At 42.0% G+C, this 27,395-nt stretch overlaps 1 long non-coding RNA gene across 1 annotated transcript in view; it reads right to left on the bottom strand.

Annotated features, from left to right (window-relative positions):
* Positions 1-249: 249 nt before the first annotated feature.
* Positions 250-27,395, bottom strand: part of LOC309977247 — a 211,994-nt gene continuing 184,848 nt past the window's right edge. The window contains exon 4 of the long non-coding RNA XR_014327037.1: positions 250-418. This is a non-coding gene — a long non-coding RNA (uncharacterized lncRNA). The remainder of the gene's footprint in view (positions 419-27,395) is intronic.

The following is a 27,395-nucleotide window of genomic DNA, read 5'->3' on the forward strand; positions in this document are numbered from 1 at the left end:
GCGCTCGGGTGTTGGGGGTGAGAGTGGGGCTGGCAGGCAGGCTTGTTTTCTTGCACTTAAAGCCCAGGGAGTGATCCTGTCATTCTGCCCCACGATTTCCTCTAGTGGAGTGTTAGCAAGCTGAGCTCTGAAACTTCAAATTCACAATCCCCTGCCTTTAAAGCATGTCCCCCGAGGAAGGCAGAGAAAATGCAAATGCACATACCAAAATGAGCTTGGAACACATGAAGCAAAGCTGGGCGAATGAGACGCTGTCTCGAGTCCCCGGGACAGCTCGGCGCGGGGCTCCCTCTGCAACCACTCACGCCTCTCTGCTGCCTTCTTCAGAACATGCCAGCGCTCTGGTGGCTCATCTAAGCGATAATGTGTAGGGGAGGTTGCTCTTCTCTCCATATCCATCCAGAAGACACTCGTGCCTCTGAAAGAGAAGTCAGGTGTGTCTCTCTTTGCATATAATACATTGGACAAGAGAAGTGATGATGCTCTTCACCGTGGACACAAGAACAACTCATGTGGGTCCCTGATCTGTTCCCAAAACGTATCCACTAGTCATCGTAAGAGATGCAGAGTGAGTAATTTCTAGGATACTTGATGTCTCTTTAAGAACAGCTATGTTCCACTTACTCAGATGCCAGGCTTCTGGCAACTTAACCAAAATTTAGTCCTGAAATTAGATATAAATGAGAAGGGCTTGATATAGCTAAGCATGGCTTTCAAAAAGCCCCTTAAACACACACACACACACACACACACACACACACACACACACACATTTTAGAACTCAGTGGGCTCTAACTTTATACATGTTTCTACATGATTCTAATAAGCCTTCTTGTATGGTTTCTAACCTATAGGAGACAATCAGAAAGGTGCCATTGCCTGCTTGGCCCAGTGAAGGTGATAAAGCAGGTCACTTGCTAGTTTAAAGAAGGATCCAAACACAAAGAACCAGGAACCCTGTCCTCCAAAACAATCACACAAACGACCAGAAGTAAAGAAATAAGCAAGTGACAGTCTCGGGTAGGGAAACTCTGCAATTGGTGTTAATATTGGCAAAAGAGAGAGCTTTTGGGCAGGCGGAGGGGTGAGGTGGATGCAAGTCTACCCACAGGCCTTGGAAGAGCATCTCCGACTCAGGAAGCGACACGTACTTCCTGCAAGGTTGTGGTTCAGAATGGAATTATCAGGAGAGGAGGTAAGTCACCAAGGAATAGAGGGGCAAATTGCCCTCCATGTACTACAAATATGAGCTTCCCCAAAGGCCGCTTAATGTTTTCCCCGGCAGAAGAGTGCGAATCAATCCGCAGCTCCACGACCATGAACCTGGGAGAATATCTTTGCACTTGGATTAATATGAGCTGTTCAGCTATGTCTAAAAACAGCAGCCCGGGTCGGGGACCACGGCTTCCTTGGGGTTACTCAGGTCTCTGGATTCTTAGAGCCTCTTTTGTATGTCTGAGTACTCCTCTGAGAGGGTGTAGACCTCTACTCCCTGCTATGGGTATGAGATCTGGGATGTTTCCTTTGTTTGTTTTTGCTACTGTTTGCAACAGGAATAGTTCTGAATCCTGGCAAAGGCAGACTGCCCAGACCCCAGTGGGATTGAGTAGGATTGCGAGATAAAGAGAAACAGACAATTGTGTGTCAGCGCTCAGCCCAGGGAATGCGATTCTAACTTTGGAAGTTTGGGACCAGAGCTCCTTAAAATTCTACATTTCAAATTCAGGTATTCCATGGTCCCCTAATTCAGATAACCACCAAGTGATAGAAACCTCTGGCATCAACTCAAGGAAAAACTGAGTTTCCCTCAGAAAACTGGCTCTTCTTTTCTACTGTCTTCCCAACCCCTGTTTTCTGTTGTGTTACAGAAATTGGGGATCATGTAAGCAACCATGTTTCCTGCTTTGTTTTGGCCACTGGAAAGCTTAAGTGAAAATCTGGCTGACATTTAGCGTGGAATGCTTATATAGTGACTATTGCTTTTGTTTGAATAGCATCTCTTTTCCTTATATGATAACAGACTCACCCAAGTATATAGGAACTAGAATGAGACTGGTTTGATCATAATAAAAATCCCCGTAGCAAGAGAGACGTCTCCAGGTATGTTCATGTGACCCAAACTGGGCCAATCAGAGTCCTATTCCAAGATTTTTCCACCAGAACTGGTAGAGAAATGCATGCTTTCCTATGAGCCAAATCACCGCACCCACTTTTCACAGTAGAAAAATAAGGATCCAGTGCATAGAAAAACAGATGAGAAGCCTACAGAGAGGGTCCTGACAGTGCTCAGGAGCTAATTCTGGTCAACGTTAAGGCCATTTCCAGCATTCCTCACTACTGCGGTATTTTATAATGCAGAAATTACTTCCTCGTTGGTCCTCTAGTAACTCAAAGCTGGACTTCCAGCACTTGGAACCAGAACATGAAGACAGGATCTCTCTCATGGATATTTTCCCTGGCTTTCCTATTTTCCCTTCATCTTGATTCCTTCAATTATTTGCTCTTTTTCTTTTGTAGTACATATAATTTTCTAAACTGCCTCAAATTCTCTGTGAAGAGCAGCAAAGTATAAACATGGCATAGTATCAAATAATTTCAAATACAGGACTTTTTCTCTCTGCCACAACTGCTGATAATGGTAGTCTGTGACATTAAGGAAAGGTTAACTTGGTTTCTGTATTTTCTGTTTCAAAAAGCAAAGAAGTATTTGATACATTAAATAATCGTTTCCCTTTAAAAAAAAAACTTAAAATAAGCCATTTCCAATGGGGTAAATGCTAAGGTCCAGTTATCTGGAAAATTCACTTATATGGAAAAACATACACCCTAACTTGCCCAAACACATGCAATATCACCATATTAAAAATATATTAAAAAGTGACAACTCACAAGACAAACAGAAGTGTCTAGCTGTTATTTTAGTGTTAGTATCTTCTTTAGAAACAATTCTCTAGGCTACAAAGGCTTCCTAAAGCATAAGAATATTTCATCCTGGACTTTAATTTCCTAGAGACTATTGTGCATGATGATTTTGTGTGTATGTCTCTTTGTGTACTTTGCCTAGTCAAATAAATACCTCTGTGCAATGATGTCTTATTTGATAGAGGAAAGTAAATGATAATAGGACCTGCTTCTTTGGTGATCAACAACTTAAAATACAAAACTCTTCTGGTTTTTATTTTAAATTACCTTCTTTTATAAAGAAGTCATCTCGAAGGTGTACTTATTCTGAAAGTAAATGCTGCAACTGAGCCAACCCGCTAATGGGCATACGGTGATTATATTATCACACCCGTGGGGTACTGCTGATCCTGGGGACGGGGGTATTTAATGAGGCTGAAGAGGAAAGAAGGATTATGGTGGCTGTATTTGTCCAATGGATAATCTGGTTTTTGGCATAAACCTCAAATTGGTTTGAGGATCCCTCAGAAGAGGACCTAAAACGTCCCTCCTTAAGCCAGAATGAATGGACCCCTCCTTCCCCAACACATACACTACCACCATCGCCACCAGGACCACTGGAGGGAGAGTGTGGGGTAAATGAAGGGTTCAGGTTAGCAAAACAGAGATTTCCCTTTGAACATGCAAAGAAGCACAGCCAGCAGTAGGTAGAGCATCTTGTGGGGAAACAGAAATTGATGGAGATATCGCCTTATTGATGTAAACTGACCTCAGAGTGAAGGACAGGGAATCTGCGGTGGTTCAGCACTCATGACACAGAGTGATACACGTAAGAACATGCACACACACACACAATGGCTTTTTCCAAGTGGGCCAGACCTTCCCCACCAAACACAGTTGTTGAGGGTTTCTATCAGCACTTCTAGGAGGAGGAAGGAGAGGTGAATATCAGAACTGCCTGTCTGCCTAGATCCAGGAGCCCTTCATTTAATTACAGACATCTCGTTCCACATGAGAGTTAAAGATGCTTTGTCTCTACATGTGCATATTTTACGAAGTTCTCAGTACGGGACATAGGCTCAGTCATGCTTAGCAATACCGGACTCTGGGGCTGACCCACAGTGGTTCAACAACCAGCGTGCAAAGAGATAGCACACTGAATTCAGGCTTAGCCAGCGTGACTGTCTGAGCTTGTTTGAACTGAAGGGAGGGTAATGGAGAAGCGATATCTAGATAGTGATGATCACCAAGGTCAGAGAGAAGGAGGGGCAACCAAGTAGGGACCCAGGCAGGAAGCAGAATCCCTGGGGTGAGGATGAGGCTTCAGCCCCAGCAAGGAAGTAGAGAATCCCTCTATGGGGAACTCCTCTACAAAGCAGAGATTGGAGGGAAGCCCTAATCTTTAGTGAGGATTTAAGATTTAATGAATTAGACCACATGTCACCTCTGCTTGCAACCTTCAAAACACTTACCACTCCTTGCTACAGTTGGCGGATGCCTAAGTGATCTGGATCCTGTGTACTCTCCCAGCCTCTTCTTCTCCCACCTGCTCCAGTTCCTCAACCACGCCAAGCTCCCTCTCATCTTGCAGCCTTTGTCTTTCCTTTTCCTTCTCACTGGAAGGCACTCTGCTCACCCTCACATGACTAGCTTTGCCTCAGCACACAGAGCTCCACGCCAGTGTCATCTCCTCATAATAGATACCCTCTGCTGTAGAGTTGCCCTCTACTGTACCACCATATTTACTCCTTCCAGAGCACGTATCACCATCAATACCTTGTTCTGGTATTTGCTGTCTATTATCTGTCTCTGTCCCGTGGTCTCCAAGGGCCATGTCTGTCTTGCTGCAGTCCACACTGCTGCAGCCCCAGCACCAAGAGCAAGGTCTGGCAGCATGTATGTGTGCCAGAAATGTCTGTCGTTCAGGTGAATGAAGAGTCTTAGGGTGGAACACGACACCCCAGACCTCTCCTGCCATTAACTCTGTGCGGTCAACGCTGTAGCCTGGCCAGGGGTTCCCACCTGACTGGGGCTGACCAGAACCAGCCAGGTAAGCTACCAACTCACAATAAGTCCATTCTCAGTTTGGCTACATGTTGTAACTTAAGAACATACGGCTGGTGGGAAAAAGAAGCAGAGGAGTACATTAGTGCTGCTCAGGGACATAGGTGTGAGCAGTGGTGGCAGTAGGAAGGGCATGGCATGCAGGGCACACGAGCAAGAACTCAGCTTCTTTTCTACCTCTAGCAAAGAATAGAGGAACTTCTTTTCTCGTGTCACCATTGAGGGCCATGTTGTCAAATTCAAAGAGTGGAATAAGGCCAGTATCCACCAACTTACAGATGATGTCCAGAAGGGAATTTGGACACATGTTTCTTCCATGGAGACTGTATCATTTGGAATGGTCTTTAAAAATAGTTTTGGAAATGCATTGATGCTTTTTGATATTGCCACTGATTCCTTCTGATACCACATAATACTCACAAAAGAATCTTTTAAAGCTCAATTTTAATGCCTGAGATGCCAGTTTGCAAACCAGCTTCAATTCTATTCTGTTTCAAAAAAGTAAAACTTATATGAGAATTCAGGATTTGAGAAATATTGTTCCTAGTCACACAGACGAGCTGTAAAAATGGAAAACGTGGGGTAAATAATATGCACTGTGGACAAGGCAAAATATGTGAAAAACTTATATCTGTACTTTTGTTTTTGCTGTGCAGTTTACACAAATCATTAAGCATTAATATTTATACTCTGAAGCATTTTTTTCCTACCATGCCCATCAAACTGTCACATAATCAGGGGAGTCAGTATATCACATAACACAGGGGAGAGCAACTTGCCAGCCTCAGTTCCTGTAAATATTTTTCTTTTGTGCTGGATTAAGATTATCCTCATGGTAGGGGTCCTTGTGGAAGTCAAGGTTGCCAACATATTTTATGATTTTTAAAAAATATGGACACTTCAAGTTTCCACAAAGTTGGCATTTATGCTCTGCATGGGAGAGAACTTTCTGACCTAGACCCTGAAGTGTTTGAGGTTTATTCATCCTGAATTTATTTTTAAGCTAAAGAGAGGTCCATTTTCTTCAGAGAGAGAAAACACAAATACCAAATTCATTCTTGGGTTATGGCTTATTTGAAAGTACCCCTGCTGCCTCTTAAACTTGCTAAAAGAGATACCTGCTCTCGTACTGCCCCTGCTCAAATAACTGTACGACTGCTTAACATCTCAAAACATGGGTAAAGCTCTCTTGGCCTGGTGTCCAAAAGCCTGCATGTTCTGATGTCAACCTTCCTTCACCATGAGATTTATTTCTCAGTGCTCTACATCTGTGTGGGAGGGGCTCGTGTGGCAGAAACAGCACCAGGGCTGAAGTCAGGCAGGCCTGGCTTTGCAGCTTGCTTTTGCTCTTGAGTCTGTGCCAGACTTGGCCTATTTCGAATTTAACTGCAAAATTTGGACTCTTATGTCTTCTTGCTATATGGGATTTAGCACAAATGATGTGATTTTTCTAAGCTTCAGTTACCTATAAAATGGGGCTGCACAGGAGTATTTTCACAGTTTGTTGTGAAGAGTATATGTATATCAGCTAACTACTGCTGCATAACAAACTGACAAAACTCAGTGGCTTAAAACTAAAACGCTTTATTATTGCTCGTGAGCCTGTGGGTTAGCTGCGCAGTTCTGTCTTAGCTAGGCTCACTTATGCGTCATTATTATGCAGCATCAGCTACAAGATGGGTAGGAAGCTTTGCTGACCTTGGCTGTGTCCTTTCATATGTTTGAGAGTTAGGCAGCTGAAGAGTAGTCTAGTCTGGTCCTGGCTGGAAAACTGGGTTCTCTTCCACCTGGTGTCTTATTCTGCAGCAGGCTCTCCTGGACATGTTCTCATGGTAGATGGACAGAATAGAGAGAGAGAGACTGAGATTCAAAGGCCATTGAGGCCTAGGCTCTGACCTAGTAGAACATCACTTCTGCCACAAAGCAAGGCCAAAGTCAGAGACAAGGGGGTTTGAAAGTTACAGAAAGGGACCTGGGTACAGGGAGGCCAGTAACTGGGGCCACCATTATGACCAACCTAGCACAAAGTGCAAAGTACTTAGCATAAAGATGACCATATAGCAACTGCTTAATAAAAGTCTGCTATCATGACAGATTGAATATTGCCAGATAGTATCATTGTGAGGATTAAAACTCAAACAGATAACCATGAGAACACCGACATTATTTACCATGGAATGTGCCATTAAATAGTGGCAGTCATGCCCCCCTGTATTCTAGACTGGCAATGCTCTATCTTCTGTTCTTTTCAGATGTCTTTGCTGTGGATGTTTATATAGCCGAGGATGCCCTTTCTGTATCTTCAAGATCTTCCTGACTGATTCCCACTCCCTGCGGAGATCATCCTTCCAATGACCCTAGAGAGCCCAGTATCTTCACACTGTGTCATCAGGTCCCTTCCTCCTTAGAGTTTGGTTACTTATGTTGCTGCATTGTCTCCCTGATGATTCTACTGGCTCCTTGAGAGCAGAGACTGTTTAGGAATCATATGTTTTATTTCTTTCCACACTTAAGTGCTAGACAAATTTGGGAGTTGGGGTAGGAGAGAGAGAGTGAGGGAGAAAACAAAATCGTATTTTATTTCCTGGCTTTAGGAATACTGGTTAATCTGTTAATATATTAAATTATTTTTGCACCAATAATTCCATGGTTTACTTGCAGAGATAGAAAGACTTATAATTAAGTTCTGTACTTTATTTTCTCATAGTTTGGTCTGCTGTTTATGTTTAAAATTTTACCGTTAGAACTTTGTTACTTGTGCTTCAGGCATGATTACTCCTTAAAATTGCTCATCTATAAATTATTTTTATGGCAGCTGCGGCAGTGTTTCAGATGAGGTGTTTACATATACTAATTTATGCCTAATAACTCTCTTATGCAGATGTCAGCTCTTCCCTTAATCCTGCTGTTTTCCTCAATCTTAACCTGAATCCACTGATATCTGTAGGACTGGGCAACTGTTTACGTTCCCCAGAAATCATTACTTTATGTCCAAAGCCCTAGAGAGTAATGTCTATTTTACTTAGTATCCCTTGGAAGGGAGGGATGCACCACTGTTTTGTACCCCTCATAGAGTGGCTCTCAAGATTCCCTTCCAATGGGTCCCTTCTCTTCTGTCCAGGCAGCCAACTTCTGCTCTCAGCTTTTCTTCTCCCAGGTGGTAACCTTGCCCAAATTTCACTGTGTTTCCTATACCTTTCACTTCTCTACTTTTCTCCAGAGTCAAAATTAAAGCGACACCCACCCTGAGGGTAGGAGTTAGAACTAGTCACAGGTGAAATATTACTTTTCTTGTCATCCTTCAGGCCAAATTTTCATGCTTTGCAAAACCATTCATTTCCGGGCTGTCAGAGAGCCTTTTATTATGCCTTCTGGTTTTGGGGGGGATGTCAGGCTGGTGTTAATTCAGGGGGTTATTTTTTTAATATCGATGTTAGATTTACGTTACTCTGCCAATGTCTCTGGAGGAAAAGCAGTGGATAATACAAAGCATCATTATTAACTATTATTAGGCTGACACGTAAAACATAACTTACTCCTGACACTTTGGTAAGTTGGAATTAGATGACATTTACATATTTCAGGCCAACTCTCAATATCTGTGATTTTTGCTCATGCTTTTGAAATTTTCAATGTTTAGCACCCTAGGGAAGCAGGCAAACTACTCTGTGGAGGCAGAGCATGGTGGGGTGGGAACTGCACGGGCTTATCTAGATCGAGTATAATTCTATTATCTGAGCACTGGCTGGAGACGGTCTGTCTAAGTGGCAGTCTCTGCAGAAAAAGTGGGTTGTCCTGTTGACTTAGGTCTCAGGAGCACCAGAATGAAATAGCTGCTGCAAAAATAATTATGAACTTAGTCTGAATAACAAAGTCAATGAAGGAGAGAAGAGACAGGCCAACCACCTTCTATAAAAAGGACTACGCTGTTTTCCCAGCACCACTTACTGAAGAGGCTGTCTTTTCTCCATTGTATATTCTTGCCTCCTTTATCAGAGATAAGGTGACCATGTGTGCATGGGTTTATCTCTGGGCTTTCTATCCTGTTCCATTGATCTGTATTTCTGTTTCTGTGCCAGCACCATACTGGACAGCTATATGTAAAAGAATGAAATTAGAACACTCCCATACACAAAAATAAACTCCAAATGGATTAAAGACCTAAATGTAAGGTGAGACACTATAAAAATCTTAGAGGAAAACATAGGCAGAACACTCCATGACATAAATCACAGCAAGATCCTTTTTGACACACCTCCTACAGAAATCGAAATAAAAACAAAAATAAACAAATGGGACCTAATGAAACTTAAAAGCTTTTGCACAGCAAAGGAAACCATAAACAAGACGAAAAGACAACCCTCAGAATGGGAGAAAATATTTGAAAATGAAGCAACTGACAAAGGATTAATCTACAAAATTTACAAGCAGCTCATGCAGCTCAATAACAAAAAAACAAACAATCCAATCCAAAAATGGGCCGAAGACCTAAACAGACATTTCTCCAAAGAAGATATACAGATTGCCAAGAAACACATGAAAGGATGCTCAACATCATTAATCATTAGAGAAATGCAAATCAAAACGACAATGAGGTATCACCTCACACCAGGCAGAATGGCCATCATCAAAAAATCTAAAAGCAATAAATGCTGGAGAGGGTGTGGAGAAAAGGGGACCCTCTTGTACTGGTGGTGGGAATGTAAATTGATACAGCCACTGTGGAGAACAGTATGGAGGTTCCTTAAAAAAATAAAAATAGAACTAGCATATGACCCAGCAATCCCACTACTGGGCATATACCCTGAGAAAACCATAATTCAAAAAGAGTCATGTACCACAACGTTCATTGCAGCTCTATTTACAATAGCCAGGACATGGAAGCAACCTGAGCGTCCATTGACAGATGAATGGATAAAGAAGATGTGGCACATATATACAATGGAATATTACTCAGCCATAAAAGGAAACGAAATTGAGTCATTTGTGGTGAGGTGGATGGACCTAGAGTCTGTTATACAGAGTGAAGTAAGTCAGAAAGAGAAAGACGAATACCGTATGCTAACACATACATATGGAATCTAAAAAAAATGGTTCTGATGAACCTAGGAGCAGGACAGGAATAAAGATGCAGACGTAGAGAATGGACTTGAGGACATGGGAAGGAGAAGGGGAAGCTTGGACGAAGTGAGAGAGTGGCATGGACATATGTACACTACCAAATGTAAAATAGATAGCTAGTGGGAAGCAGCCGCATAGCACAGGGAGATCAGCTCAGTGCTTTGTGACCACCTAGAGGGGTGGGATAGGGAGGGTGGGAGGGAGGGAGGAGATATGGGGATATATGTATATGTATAGCTGATTCACTTTGTTGTAAAGCAGAAACTAACACACCATTGTAAAGCAATTATACTCCAATAAAGATGTTTAAAAAAAAAGGACTGTTCTGAGCTTGTATGCTGCCCTGGGGTATTGCATGTGAATGCAGCACTGAGAAAGCCCAGCATTTTCCCAGGAGGAGTGAAGCCATTTGAATATTCAGGCTGGAGAAGGAGAGATCTGAGCAGGATGATGATGGTAGAAAAATGGCTGCCAGCAACCATGTGAAGGGTAGGAGATGAAAAGATGATACAATTGTTTTTCTCTTCCAAAAGGCAGAGCAGAACCAGTGTGAATGTTGTTCCAGAGAAGTAACGGGGCTGCATAAAAAGAAATTCCTAGAGATAAGAAAAATTCAACGAGTGCACCTTCCTTAAAATACTGGGATCACTGTTTACGGAATATGAGCGGGGATGATATTATTCATCCTCTCAGAGATGGGCAGTGAAACTTTCAAACTTTCACAGATGATTCAGACAACTCTAAGATTTCATGGTGTTAGTTGGGGAAGATCTGGAGGGAGTTGAGTCTAGAGCTGGGGCTTAAGTGAAGATTAGGGATTCATAGCTGGTTATGAGTAAGAATGAGTTTTCCGATGAGCACGAGGACAGTGATAAAACAAGCTTGTGTGGAAGGCAAAGTTGACAGAGGGGATTGTGGAGGATAAGCCTTGGTGTATAGCAGGGCTTCGAGCATCCAGGGCACCCTTAGATCTATTCTTGATTCTACAGGTAACAGAGAACCCTTGACAACTTTTGAATTAGTAGGTTGGGAGAGGTTGGGGAAAAATATATTTGGTGCAGTATTTAAGGGAGATGAGTAAGTTGTAGAATGAACTGAAATGTGAAATGTGACAGAAAGATAAGAAAATATTAAATTACGTGAAATGAAGATGCAATTCACATGTCCCGCCCACCAGGGGAGGTGGTCTTTACAATACACCATATTAGCCTGTGTTTCATATCTGCCTTTGACCCCATGAATTTACAGGTGGCAGAGCTTCTATTCCACTTACTCCTCTGTCTGGCCCTTAGTAGGTGCTTAACTGATGACTGTTAAATAAATAAATATTACAGTTTCAGTATGAGATGAGGAACGCGTATGCATCCGGCAAAAACTAGCACACATGAAAACAGGGAGAGGTAATTTTAGAATTATGGAAATACATCTGAAGAGACTCCTAGGGGTGGTTCTGATCTGGTGATGGGAAACTACCCTCCACCTTTAACCCACTTTTATTTATTCACAAACTACTTGAGCCCTAGTCTTTCCAGAAAGGGTGTGAGCGGTTTTGTTTTGGTTTTGTTTTATCAATATAAGATACGCCTAAAAAGGAACAGAAATAGAACATGGTAACTAAAAGAGATGCCCAAAAACCCCACCCTTTAAAGGTGGACTCACAGCTGTGTAGCAAAGGTAGGCTATGGTCACAGTTGTTTGTTTAGATCAAGTCATCAAGCCTCCCTTGCAGGAAATCCCTGCCACAAAAGTAGAGCTGTAGTCAAATGGGAACTGGGAAATTCGTGTAGCAGGTGTCCGGCTTGTTAACAGGCCACATTTTCAAGGCAGGTGGGGTAGTTGGTGATGGACTATCTTGTTCTACTCATGAGAATGGAAACAAATGCTGTAAATGAAGCTGGTGATTGCTTGTCCCACTCTCCTTGGGCACCTTCAAGATCAGGGAATCTCTGGAAGGCTAAGACCTCTGTCTGTTTGCCTGGCCATGTACACCAATGGTCTTCATCTTTCTGTGGCCTGGAGAAGCACCTCTGAAATTTAATTGTCCTTTTCAGATACCCCATCAAAAGGGTGGACCATCTACTGAACTTCCTTTAGATTCAACTTCAAGTTTAAAGTTGCATTTATATGAATCATGGTCAAATCTTTCCGATGACCCTAGATGGGGCAATATATATTGTAGAAGGAATATGAATTCCAGACACTCTGGAGTTTAACTTGTAACTTCACCATGGTGTGACCATGGAAATTCTTTCAATCTCTGTGACTTTCAATCATCTTATCTATTAAATAAGAATAATTTTAAGACTTAAAGTCTACAAGAGCTCTAGGACAGAAGCTGGGTTTTAATAGGGTTCCAATAATTATGGAGCATTTATAATTAAACATTCTTATACAGCATGTGGGGAGGGGAGAGTGCAACCATGCATTCACTCATGTGCTTTTAAATAATAGCACACCCACTTTTTACTCACTTCACAAATGTCATCTTGTGACTTGAGTGAGTTACCAAAGGTCATAGAAATAAATGGTCAAAGGAGGAGAACACAGAGCTCAGGTTTCACTATTCACAGGCCTGTGCTTTTTGCACCCCACTGCTCTCCTCCAGAAACTGAATGCCAGCTGAGGCCATAAGAATCTAGATGCTGGATCTTCCAGTTTTCTTCACAGACAAGATTACATTCACAGAACTTCTCCTTGAAGAGTCTAACATGAATAACATTAAACCTCATCCTAAATGAGGGAAAATCTACAGTCAAACTTCCAGGACTATATCTCTTACAGCGTTCTTCATAGAACTGATCCATTTCGTCATGGATAAAGTAAATTATTTTAGAAGCACAAAGGCAGTAACCAGTCACCAGACCTATGAATGAGCAGATGTGTAGGTTAATATGGACATCTTATAATGAGTGGGATCATAGTGGAGTAGGAAAAATTAGGCCCATCTGGGTTTGAATCTATGCTTTGGAGCCTAAATGAGTTGCACAAATCTGACAAAATTACTTAATTCGCCTGAGCCTTGGTTTTCTCATTAGCAAAATGGGTATACAAAACCTAATTTAAAATTTGGATGCAGGGCCTTCCCTGGTGGTGCAGTGGGTGGGAATCTGCCTGCCAATGCAGGGGACACCGGTTCGATCCCTGGCCCGGGAAGATTCCCACAGGCCGCGGAGCAACTAAGCCCGTGCGCCACAACTACTGAGTCTGCAATCTAGAGCCCGTGCTTGGCAACAAGAGAAGCCACAACAATGAGAAGCCCATGCACCACTCGCTGCAACTAGAGAAAGCCCGCGCACAGAACAAAGACCCAACACAGCCAAAAATAAAAACAAATAAACAAATCAATTTATTTTAAAAAAAAATTTGGATGCAGTATGAAACAGCATACATTATATATCCGGCAACCAGTAACTGACACATAAAAACAAAGATATTTTATTCTTCTCCTGCCTTTGAATGATGTTGCTATAAACTCTATTGCTGACAACTTTTTCTGCAGACAAAACCCAGCTGCTGTGAAGGCAGCCTTTATTAGGAAGTCAAGTCCAGTCGCCTATTTTACATAGACTTGGAAAATAAAGCACCAATGACACCCCAAGCTACTCAATATCTTTGGTATTTCTGTTGTCAAGGCCCAGGCAGGGCTGTGATTGATAATGTTGGTGAAAAGTCTCCCATTGTATACTTCACTTTTCAAATCAAGACCACAAGAGACAAACAAATCAATTAATTAATAAGCAAGAAGAGAAGGAAATAACGGTCTGGATGCCCTAAGAGGCCCGGGGGCTGGGGCAGCTCCAAGCGCCAGGGCTGGTACTACAGGGTGAGAGCAGCGCCACGCGTGAGCTCGCATTTGCACTGGCTCACTGGAGGGGGCTGTTGTTTTTCTGCATCACTGAAATCACACCAGGGTTTGACAATCCCTTAATAATCCCCACTGAAAGTGGATTCCTAAACATCACCCCTTTTGAAGGGAATTTTAAAGATAGTTCTTTTTTGTGATCATACATCAAAGCAAGGATGGCATTCCCCTTGTTCTTATCTAACTGTTATTAGCCTTACAAACTAAATCTGTGGAGGGTCTTGGTGGGGAAATTAACATTTCATTTTCAGGAGGCAAGAAAATGATAGCTTTGGTGGCCATACAGGTTCACTGCCTGGAAGGTAAGTAGGCTTTGGATCTCTTTTATTGCTGGCCCTGCCAGGACTCCAAAAAACTGATTTTCAGTTAATATTGGGGGAATCTGGAAGACTTTGCCCGTCCCCTAATGGATCTGAGCACTAAAATCACAAGAGCCATTCTTCTGCTTGAGATTCTCCCTATATCGTAAAAGAAACATGAAACATCTGGACATGGTCAGATAAAAATGGGCATTAGCATTTTGGGGTACCATATACAATGAGGACATTCCAACTCTCTTAGCGATCTGACCTGATGCAAGTAGCTTCACTTCCCTGGGTCTCACTTTTTTCTTCTATATATAACAGGACTACTGATAACAGCTTTCTAATGCCTTGGAAGTCACATACAGCATGCTAGTAGGATCCAGTGTCCCTTGCCCGTGAAAAGGTGCTATGGACTGAGTTATGTTCCCCTAAAATGCATACACTGAAGTCCTAACTCCCATCACCTCTGAATGTGACCTTATTTGGAGGCAGGGTCTTCAGAGAGGGAATCCTCGTAAATAGAGGGGATTTGGACAGAGAGACAAATAGAAGGAAGACAATGGGCAGATACAGGGGAAACATCAATGCGAACATGAGAATGGCCATCAATGAGCCGGAGAGAGGCCTTGAGCAGATCCTTCCCTCACAGCCCTTAGAGGGAACCAACCCTGCCGACACCTTGACTTTCGACATCAAGCCTCCAGAACTGAGACGATGCATTTCTGCTGTGTAGGTCACGAAGTCTGTGGTATTTTGTTACGGCAGTGCTAGCAAACGAATACAGAAGGGCTGACGGATTATGGCTCTCCTTCTGAGAGGGGTGACCAGGAGGGGTAGGACCTGAAGTTCAACAGGAATCTCTTTCTCCAATCAAAATCCTCTCCAGAAATGACTGGCCCTTCCTAACACTCAGGGTAGTATCTCATTATCTCAATACCACACTTGCCATGACAACTGGATATAAAGTTTAGTCGCAGAATTTGAATCTAACGTGCTAAAATCTCCACAGGGTATTTTCTTTGCAAAGCACATGTATGCATACACAACACAATCTCATGAAAACATTAAAAAAGGGGCTACTGCCTCTGACTCATCCCCCAGTGTTTGAGAATATGAGATATTCGTTGCCATTAACCATCTTTACATTCGACTGACATTTATTCATTCAACTGGCATTTACTGAGCAACTACTATGAGCCAAGCACAGAAGGAGAATTCTTGGTAGACTAACTGCTCACATCAGAGAAAGCTTGAGATTGTTTGAATGTCTGTATTGAAAAATGACATATTTGCCTGTGCTGGGTTAGGGAGTACCGTAGGCTTCATGAAAAGGGAGGCTGTGTCTTGCCCATTCCTCACAACCTCCTCTGTGATGTAACACAGTTCCAGGCACCTTGCAGATGCTTAACAAATATGCACTGAGCAAATGAACGAATGAACAAAAGAAAATTCAAAAGAACACTGAAATTGGACTGGGCATCATGAAACACTGAAACATCTGGTCGTGGAAGTGAGAATAACGTTAGCTAATACTTACTGAGCACTTACTACACTCCTGGCGCCAAGCACTCCACATACACTATTGCACTTTCTGTGTAACGCTCACAAAGGTCTTTACTGTAGTGAGGCATGTGTCCATTCCACGGATGGAGGACACAAATCTTTTAGAAACTAGGTAAGCTGCTGGTGGTTATACAGAAACGGACCTGGATTTAGATCCACGTTCAAAGTCATGCCCCCTAGGACTATTGCCCACCCTCCCATTTTCCGTGGAACCCTGAACATGTTGCATGCGCTGTCTAGGCTGGAATCTCCCAATGAGAGGTAGGAGGGTTAGTTGCTCATTTATCCTCTCTTCAATGTTTTTCAATAGTTTTCATAAATAGCAGCCCTAAGGAGCAACTTGAAGAATCTGGACATGTGTTTTGTCTTCTTCCCACTTTCAGTAAACCATCTAGGGATTTTTATTCAACCTTATAAAAAAAGCCAAATATGATCACCCTGCAACATCTCCTGACAGGAGCACAGTCTGGCTCCGAGTGACATCTCACTTGGCAGAATTTTAATACTGCTTTTAATTCCAAAACTGTCAAGCAATGTCATTGGTTTGAATTTACATCATTGATAAAGTATTGATTCATGTTAGTAAACGAGGAGTCTTGAACTTAAGATGTGAGTTAATCGGGGTTAAACGTGTCATCTCTTGACAGAGAGTGATGTTTTAGGCGGATTCTGTTGGACTCTGAAGATTGCTGAGTCCCAGCAAGTTGCTGCCTTCCTAGCCCCCATTCACATAAGAGGGGAGTTTTCTTCTGGAATTGCTGAGCAGAGTCAGTCTGAAGAAAAAGGGGTAGGATGTCAGAGTCCTTAACTAAAACAATGAGAGCAAAGCAACTTGACCTTCCTCTGTAAAGGTGAGTTTTCCGGAATAAAGGAGAAACCGAAAATGATGTTGCTTTGAAATTGAGATGTGAGTGTGCTGGGGGTGTGGGTGGAGGGAGAGGAGTGGAAAGTATCTGAAAAGCGCTGACCCATTTCTAGTGCATAATATAAACACTCCCATGAGCAACTCTCCGCGCATGGTAAACCTGGCTCGCCACCAGGATGCATGCACGGTCTTACTCATTTATTCATACGTGTGTTCAATATTGCTTTTCTGGTGAACCTGACGCTGTGCTGGGCGACTGGAACAGTGGCTGACAATGTGTGCCAGTACTCCAAGGGCTAAAAATCTAAAGACAGCAATCAGAGAAGGGCAGCGTGCTAGAGGAGCATTGCAGTGAGTACAACTAACTCAGCTTGGGAAGTTGGAGTTGTAGACGAATTTTAAGGGAAAGGGCTCATCCATGGGACCTTTAAGTGTCGAAGGCTGGAGTTACCCAGAATGTGAGAAGCAGTATGTTGTATCAGGCAGAGGGTTCAGCACGGGAGTCTAAGGCTCTGTTGGGTCTTACATGACATCTAGTGTGACTGGAGTAGAGAGCAGACCTCAGCTCACAGTGCTCTGCTCTCTTCCTTCCTAGCCTTTGTTAAACTTGTAAGTCATTCGTTGTTTGTGATTGTTTTTAATAGTATCCTCACCAGGCTGAAAGCTCCACAAAGACAGGGATTCTAACTGGCTTGGTCACTACTTATTCTCAGGAGCTAGGACAGCCACTGGCACATTCTAGACTGTCAATATTCACTGAATATTCATTGAATAAATGAATGAATGTGTAGGGAGGCACATCATGAGATGAGACCAGAATCTCATCTCGACCACAGCAGATCATAGGGAGCCTTGAATGCCATCTTGCAGGTGCTCGTGAGATATTTATTAAACGAACGAATCAATGAAAGAAAATTTATAAGAGTACTGAAACCAAACTTGGAATCATGAAGTCTACAGTGAGAGGGAAAATTTGAAGTATCCTAAAGAGGCCATTGGCATGGTTTATTCTACCCAAAGAATCTTTTATGAGATGCTGATTATATGGGCTTGGTAGTTTGCCATATACCATTGATTTAAAGACAAATAAAACATAGTACTCTTTTGAAGAAGATTATAATCTAGGAGGGAAAGAATAAATTTACTCCATACCTTTAAATATCTTGGAGATTTCTCTATAAGGAAACATCTAGATATTTTTTCATGGAATACAATGAAAAACAGGACTTGTGCTTAAAAGAATTCTTCAGTGGCCAAATATATATTTCTTAATAGTACAAACCATATTGAGAAAGAGTTACAAGTATCTTACTCTGCACCAGGGATCAGCAAGCTACGGCATAAGGGAAAAATCCAGTCCACCATCTGTTTTTCTATAGCTGTGAGCTAAGAATAGTTTTTATATTTTAAATTACTTTAAAAAATAAAAAAAGAGAAGATTTTGTTGTCATGTGAACAGTATATAGAATTCAAATTTCACTGTTCGTGAATAGTTTTATTGGAACATAGCCGCACCCATTCCTTTATGTATTGTCTACGGCAGCTTTCTTGCTACAAGAGCAGTTGTGTAGTTGCTATAATACGGCCCACAAAGCCTAAGGTATTTACTATCTGGACTTTTACAGAAAAAAGTTTGCCAACCACTGCTCTAGACTCACACTGAGTTTGAGAAGCGTGGTTGATGCCAGGATGCATTTTGGTGACCTTCTTCTTAAGAGGTTCCGCTTCCCAAATCAGCAGTTCCTGGCGAATTAAAATGTAATGACATTGGGGAAATTCATTTCCTAGTTCTTAAAATGAGTGCCTTGCAAATGATGATTGATTATGCCTTTGATGAGGAAGTAAGGGGACCTACAGCTTAGTATGAAATGCAAAGCTATTTTAGGTCAGTGCCACATAGCTGAAACAACAGTGGCTTAAGGCCTGGAAGCCAATGTTTTCATCCTGCAAGTGTGGGCACCTCACATCCCCCGTCTGGGCCCAAGACCCCTCACGTATCAAATAAAAGGGCCTGGAGGACAGTCTTCAAGATCCTTTACGGGACTAAACGTCTGTAGTTCTGCAAGTACAAGTCACTATTTGTACTCAGGGCTCTGCCTCCACCTAGTAAGTATGCATTTTACAGAGAATACGCTCTTTGACCACTAGATGCCTTTGATTACTTACACATGTGTGCAGTTAACAAGAAATGCATGGGAATGAAACACAGGCTGGGATTTCAAATCTGCAGGAAACATGGGAACAATGAGGGTTCTGTATTTCATCATGTAGCTTCAGAATGCATTTTGTCTCTTCCTTTGGAAATAACTAGGTATAGAAGTAGGCTTAACAGTGTTTCAGAAGGGCCAAAAAGGGGAGGGGTGAATTTCAAAAGAATAGGTAAAGTTACAGCTAGAAGTCAGAATACTCCTGCCCTCTCCCCACCCAAGGTCACCTTCTCTTTGCCTTAAAAAGTACAATCTTTTCCCTGCTTCGCTCAGTGATTATGCTACCTTAAAATTTGCTAACAGGATATTAGTAGCTGTTAACCAGGGCAGGATCTGAGCCACAACACCGACCGCTGGGCACATCTACATGGTTTATCTGGACCCCGAAGTGATCCCTCATTGCTCTCCCTTATGAGTCCAGATAGGAACGCTGGCAAGGTGCTTGCAAAATATCAATGCTTAAGTGACTGTTTCAGGTGTTAAATCATAATACAGTGTGATTTACCTGAAATGAAGTAATTACAGGGGGAGAGAAGGAAAGTCAAATGATATAAAAACAGGTCGTTTCTGATTGTCTAAGTACTGATGTGCCTGTGCTCTGATGCGTGCATTACTTCTTTCTCATGCGCCCATCACACAAAAGGTTCTGCTCTTTTAAGGGTGGAGATGAGTGTTATTTTGGCTGACGCTCTTATCCACAAATTTGGGCAAAGATGCTGCACTTGCAGGCCCTCAGAAATTTCTCAAAGGGGTTATAATCATTCTAAATCAACACAGCTCATGTTTTAATAGTTTGATCTGAAATTTACAATTTAAGCTCCCTGTACTCCAGCCTTTACTTTAAGCACATGGCATCTTTGTCCAAATCATGGCTCTCCCATGTCCTAGCTGTATGATCTTGAAAAAGTTGCTTGAAATTTCTGATCCTCAGTTTCTGCATCTTTTTTTTTTTTTTTTTCCTGTACGCAGGCCTCTCACTGTTGTGGCCTCTCCCGTTGCGGAGCACAGGCTCCACACGCGCAGGCTCAGTGGCCATGGCTCACGGGCCCAGCCGCTCCGCGGCATGCGGGATCTTCCCGGACCGGGGCACGAACCCGTGTCCCCTGCATCAGCAGGCGGACCCTCAACCACTGCGCCACCAGGGAAGCCCAGCCCAGTTTCTGCATCTTTTAAAGGAGGATAATAACAGAACGTACCTCATATGGCTTTTGTTTTCTCAAATATATTTGAAAAGCATTTATCTGAGTGCCTGGCACATAGTAAAAACTAAATATATATTAGCTGTTATTCTAAATATTTTAGGAAACTTCTACTTGTCCTTTGAGCTCCAGTGTTATCTACCTGGGAACCTGCCCTTGCCCCCTGAGGTTTGGTGAGGAGCCTGCCCGTGTTAGCCCCTTCTAACTTTTTTTTTCCCACCACTGTCTACACTGTTTCATAATTATCTGGTTATTCGTCTCTCTTGTAAACTGGCTTTCTGGAGAGTTGTAAATCTACCTAATTTATTTCTCCATCTCTGGCTTTCTTCTCAGACTCAGATACATAGCTCTGATCAAAAAATATTGTTGCGAAGCATCAAGAAAATGAAAGCAATATGCATATTGAAGCAACAGAATCATGGAACTTACTTGTGTATGGAAACTCACTGTTCTTAGAATAATAATAAAAGAAAAATCTAAAACCTTAGCAAGACACTATATGGCCTTGTAGCCTCACCTGCTTCATCCTTCACCATAAATTAGGTACCCTAGCGAAATGGAATTTTCCATAGATACCATCCACAACCCCAGATCTTTTTTGAAAGCACTGCTAACTTCTTCTGATGGGCTCTAGCTGCCTTTCTTCCACTGGAAAAATATCTTTTCACTCACCCCTCAAAAATCAGACTACGAATCATCTCTCTGAAGCTACTTCTAACTTTCCAGAGAGAACCAGTCACCACACCTTCTGCAAAACCACAACTCTGTTCACACATTAAGCAGAAAAAAAAATATATTTTAAAATAATTATCTCATTACACCTTTCTCCTTTGATGGACTGAGGTCCGTGAGTGTGAGATCTGTCTTACAATCCAAACTTTTCCTTTATTATTGGCCTGATATCTGGAACATAATAGCATTGTAATATATTTCAGTGAATAAAGAGCTTAGCTTAAAATATATATCTTTTTCCTTTGATAACAAGCATTTATTCCACAAAAGAAATGTGTTCTCCTCTGACATTGAGGTGGTATTTTGTTAAAGCAGCAGCCAGTTGAGAAATATAAAAAGTGGGTAACATCTGCATTTTGATGTGTGTACGTCTGTAGTAAATTTTCATTTATGATGATCAAGAAGAAAGGGAGTTTAAGGAGTTTGTGTTTTAAGACAAGACTATAAAAATAACCTAGATTGTGATTCTGCCAATATAAATTTTATCTGTTTTGATGAATATTTCTCTTTAAAATGCTTGCCTTCCTAAAGAGTACTGATAAGCCCTCCAAAGATATTCCCCAGCTCCTTGCATTTCTAATCCTTTGATTTGGGTTCTTAATAAATACCAATGACAAAAATAATACTGAATGATGTTTTTGAGGTTCTGGGAATATGCTTTTTCATCAGCTTTTGGTTTTCATAGACTTAATATATATTAGCTTTCCAATTCTTCACTTTAAGTATGTTCTTTATTTATTTCAAGAATTCATCATTTCAATTCCATGAGCATTTACTGAGTGCCTACTGCATTGCAGCTCTGTGTTGGGAGCTGGTGATTCTGAAATACATAAGACAGAGTGTCTAACCTTAAGAAGTTCTAAGTCTTAAGTCTGAGCCAGAGATTTAAAGGAATAAGATCTCAGGAATGACTGCAATAAAGGAAGTGTGTTTAATATAAGGGGTAAGGTTAGACTGACTCTCTTGGGAAGGTGGGTGTCAGAATTGACTTGGAAATGTGACTTTTGAGATGGGCTTTGAAGGCTGAGTAGGAGTTTGCCGTTATGTGGGAGCAGAAGCAAATCAAAGGATTTTAAAATATTTTTGTAAAATAATATTGCAGTCAATTTCAATCAAGTCCAGAGCATGGATATTAGAGTAGTAAGGAGAAATAGTAGATATGATGTGATTTGAAAAAAGTTTCCCCTTCTGGACTTTTTGCTGTTGTTTCATTGTCTTGGAGGATGCAGGAAAAAAATACTTTGTGAGGGCTGCTTTGATGTGTATGAATTATTCATCATTAAGAAGTCAAGCAGCTGATACTGGCCTTTGTTAGAGCTTTCGAGGGTGTGCTAGCCCCCCCTGGAAAAGCAGTGTGGTTTTTATTCCTCTGCCCTGTGTGAGGGTCATCTGCATGTGTGGGAAGGTCTTGGTCAGTTTTTCTCTGATTGATGCAAACCAGAGGACATTTTGAACCTTCATATCCTGTCGTTTTTCTCCGCTCTTTTTAGGATGAAAAACGTTTGTCATTGGAAACACTGGCACACACACACACGCCCCAAAACTGCCTGGGTGTGTGGCCTGCTTGCTTCATTAAAACCCCACAGCCCAGCCAGACAGAGAGGCATGACCACCTAGTCCATTAGCGTTCTTGCTTTAACACAGGCAGCTTGACCTAGGAGCGGAGAAGCCAGAGCGAACGGGATGTCTCATTAAAACGGATGTTGTCAGAGTGTTTCCCCTGCCATTTAACATTCTCCTAAGCATCGTGCGGGCCGTGGGGCCGTGGAGACTCCCATCTTGCCAGGGTGGAGCGGAATCCACGATGGAAAGACTCTGCTGGCTGTCGGGGTCCACTGTGTGCCAGCATTCCCCACGCGCTCTCAGCGACTCTGCGATACTCACGTGTTGTTTCACGTGCATGCTAACAGTATGAGTCATACAGCTAACGTTTCATAGGAGCTTACAGGATCTCAGCAGCTACATGAGATGCTTCAGATGCATTATCCTATTTAACCCTAAAAACTCTAGGATCTATGGACTATTACTGTTCCCATCTGCAAATGAAAAAAGCAAGACCAAGGCAGATTAATTAACTTGTGTAAAGGTTAAGAGAGAGTTTTTGATGCAATCAGGTTCCAAAGTGTATGCGCTTTCTACTGCATACAGATAGTGTATGCTATCATTCTACTTCTGCTTTTATCTACACAGAAGGCTAAGAAACCTAGACTAAATTCAACAAGAAGAATGATTGTGGTGGAACTTGTTGTAGTTGTTATTGCTATCATTGAAACCAGCATCTGCTGGTTTGCTCTGTGCCATGTCCTGGATTAATTACTCCATTTGCACACCTCATTTAATTCTCTTTACAACGCCATGAAGTAGGCACTCTATCTGTTCCCATTTTACCAATGTAGACACAGGAGCTTAAACTAGTTAAGTAACAAATGCCAGCCAGACTTTGATCCCAGATCTGTCTGATTTCAAATCAGAGGAAAGAAATGGTAACTTGGACTAGGGTGATGCATGGAGACAAATGAACAAATCTGAATGGTATTAATGGCTTATAATTGATAAAACCTGGTTAGTTTTTGTCAAAATACAATTCAACTTAACAGCCTTTATTGGATACCTACTGCTATGAGGCATTATGCTAAGACCTAAGTATGTGAAGGTAAATATCACAGTACTTTATCCTTATAAACCAGATGCTTACAAACAAGAGAATCAACAGACATGAACAAAAACAATGATACTGCTAACATGCATTGTATTAGAGGAATATGCAAATAATAAACTAGCAAACACTTCGTCCGTATCATACACCAGGCATGCCTGTAAGTGTGATACCTATGCATTTTTTTTTTAATCTTAGAAATTTGATGTGATGCATGCTATTATCATCCGCATATTACAGATGAAAAAAACAGGTTCAGTGCAGATAAGTAAAACTTCTGTAAGTTCACAGAGCTAGCCAGATACTCAGAGAACAAAGATGAGGTCAAGATTTGTCTTCCCTGGTGGCGCAGTGGTTGAGAGTCCGCCTGCCGATGCAGGGGACGCGGGTTTGTGCCCCGGTCCGGGAGGATCCTGCGTGCCGCGGAGCGGCTGGGCGCGTGGGCCGTGGCCGCTGAGCCTGCGTGTCCGGAGCCTGTGCTCCGCAGCTGGAGAGGCCGCAGCGGTGAGGGACCCGCGTACCGCAAAAAAAGAAAAAAAAAAAAAAGATTATATCCCCCTAGCTGAGTCAGGGGCTGAAATGAATTCTACAAGAAATGGAATTTGAAAGGGAGGGAAGTTTAACTAGTCCCCAAGTAAAAATCAGAGCAGTACTAGAAAGAATGGATGGTTTTTGTCAGCTGACTCACAGTTCACTGCAAACCCTGGATTCGTGCAGTTTAACATTAGAGTTAAGGACTCGATTTGGTTTCTAGCTGCACAGCTTCCTGGTTCTTAGACTTTGAGGCTCATTTTTATGATGACAAATGTGCATCCTAATGTCTATCTGATAGGGTTGTGGTGAGAGTCAAATGTGATAAAGCAGATACCAGCACCAGCAGTGTTTGTCTGGGATACAGTAAATGCTCAATAAACGTGACGGGCCACCCAGAACCCCCTTCAAGGAAGGACTGGTGGCCACAGTGGCTAGGAGTGCTGTCTGCAAATAACCTTCAGCTCTCAGCCCCTTCAGGGATTCTCTCAGGTCAAGGTCATGACCCTTTCTGGGGCAGCTCACATCCCGTGACTGGTCACTGCAGGGGCATAAAGAACTGGCCACTGACCCTGATTCAAAACAACTCTGCTGGGGCCCTTTCAGCTCCAGGTCTCAACTTGAGGTCAGCCACGTCTGTCACTGTGCCTTACATTTCTTTTCTCTCTGCTGATTTCTGCTTCCTTCCCCTCTCTTCCACGTGTTGGTTCTAAGGGCACCCCTTAATAACGCTCTTGCATGCTAAACCCCAATCTAAGATTGAGACTACTTCCCAGCTATTTTTGAGGTTCACATTGTCAACATCAGAGGCGGTGAGGCCTAGAACAGGCAAAGTGTGGAGAACATCGTGGATCTAGTTCAGTGTCAGGAAGTGTGAGAAGTGCTCATCTGGAAGACAGCTTTACGTGAGGCTGACTGTGGGACAAGGGGGCTTGCCTTTTGTCCTATGCTAGCCCACAGGACCCTTCATTAAGAACACTAATTGTTGATATCATCATTGTTCATAAATATTTTACAGATGAATGAAGCTGGTTGGGTTTACATGGGTAAAAAGACTTAACCAGAGTCACACAGCTTTAAGCAGTAGAGCTGGCTGACTCTGGTCTGCAATGATCCTTTTAGGATGAAAGCAGCTAGCCACGATGGCCCATGCATACATTTTTTCCTTATTTGTAATTCTGTGGGGCTGCATCATATTTGTGACATCTCCACACTAAAATGGTGTTCTCTACCTTACAGGACCTCGCGAGTCCAAACAAAGGTCCGTGCTACCATCAGCATTCTATCCTGTCTCCAAGGGCTGTCAGCCAGAGATGGCCAGGTAAGCGATGGAGCTTTAAAAGGTTAATTACCATTAATCATTATGAGAAGGTCGCTTATTATCAATTCATAAATTCAGAATAAAGTTATTTTGCTGACAAGCAAAATGTCCCAGTTGCCCTGTCGACCCAGCTTCTATTCTGAAAAATAAACAATTTTTCTACAATAAACAATTCTGTTGTGAAAAATAAACAATTTTTCTCTAGATTATGGTCTTTGTATAAACCGCTTATACAAACCGCGGTTTGTATAAACCGCTGGCTCTTCCAACATGTCATGGAGAAAAGCTTAAAAAATTCATAAAGTTGATTATATTATTCCAAACTTATCAAAAGCCTTTCAGAGTACATGTGTATGAGTATCTGTACAGACCCAGATGTATAGTCATATGTCTATAAATAGAGACGCAGAGAGGTTGCTACCAACACCTTTAAAAGTGTGTTTTACAGGTGACTCATAGATGAATCTTATGAGGAAAGTTCTCCAAAACTTCTCATGTCTGATATTTTAGTAAACAAAATGTTTAAGCTTCCGAGGTTGCAACCTGAAAAACTCAATCTTGCCAGACTCTAGGTTGCAATTAAGGTCTTATTAAAGCCATGCCTCTCCATCATCATCCAGAATTTGTTTATTAATTGTTTGTATTTTCCTTAAAGGTATGAAGCAAAATAAAATAATCCAAAATATTACAAATAATGAGAACAATCAATATTCAGCATTTTAGAATTCTTAGAATATCTCAGGTACCATATTGTGATGGTTAATTTTATGTGGCAACTTTACTGGGCCGTGAGGTACCCAGATATTTGGCCAAATGTTAATTTGGATATGTTTGTAAGGATGTTTTTCAATGAGAGAAACATTTAAATCAGTAGACTGAGTAAAGCAGATTGCTCTCCCTAATGTGGGTGGGCCTCATCTGATCAGTTGAAGGCCTGGGTAGAACAAAAGGCTGACCCTCCTGTGAGTAAGAGAGAACTCTTCCTGTCTGAATAAGGACTGAGACATCAGCTTTTTTCCTGCCTTGAGACTCAAACCGAAACATCAGCTTTTCCTGGACCTCCAGCCTGCTGGCCTTTGGATGGCAACTACACCATTGGGTCTCCTGGATCTCAGGCCTTCAGACTGAGATTGAAATGAAACAATCAGCAATCCTTCATCTCAAGTTTGCTGACGCACTCTGTAGCTCTTAGGACTTGCCCTCCTCCATTACTGTGTGAGCCAATTCCTTATAATAAACCTCTTGAGAACACTGACTCATATGCATACTATGCATAATACTAAATATACTAAATATTTTATTTAATTCAATTTAATATTTGATTAAACTTAAGAGAAGGGTACACCACTATTCCCATTCTACAGATGAGGAAACTGATGTGTTTTGTTGTATCCCCCAATGCCTGGCCACTCCTCCATCTCAACTATCTTCTTCAAGCAACTCTTTTCCTTACCCACTTAACACTTAACAAAGGTTATAAGATGGTTAAGTATGTTCTTTGCTTGAACATCACAGTGAAGACGTTTAGATATGATGCATGAGAGATCTGGGAAGTTTCAGAACATGCTGTCACTGGTACTCTTTCTGATGTTGGCACCTGAAACTCTTTGAAGCCCATTATCCCAGGTGTTCTCAGAGCATCATTTTGATTTGGTTTGGCAGAAGACCTTGTTTAAGCCTGAAATAACAACATGTGTCCTATACTGGCTCACCATATAGTCCCATCTTTAGTTCCTGTGGGGCCCCAGATGCTGGTTCCATAAGTAATGCTTCTCAAAGAGTGGACCAGGGCATTATCCTTCTGGAAGGAAAATGCCTTCCACAGGAAGGATAAGGAACTGGGAAGAAGATCACTGGAATTTAAGTTCCAGTCCTCCCTCCACTGCTCATTCATGGTGTAACCCTAGGAAAGTCTCCTTTCTCTGGATTGGGATTCTCAGATCTCTGATAGAGACAAGGTGGTCGGGCACCTGAGCTTCCAAATGTCTTTTAGTTTTAACAAGTTCTACAATTTCATACACTCTTCTTCCAAATCAAATTCAAACTCATTTTGCTTTGCTTATATCCT

This window comes from Leucopleurus acutus (assembly GCF_964270905.1).
Source record: "Leucopleurus acutus genome assembly, chromosome: 20".
In the NCBI taxonomy this organism is placed as follows: Eukaryota; Metazoa; Chordata; class Mammalia; order Artiodactyla; family Delphinidae; genus Leucopleurus; species Leucopleurus acutus.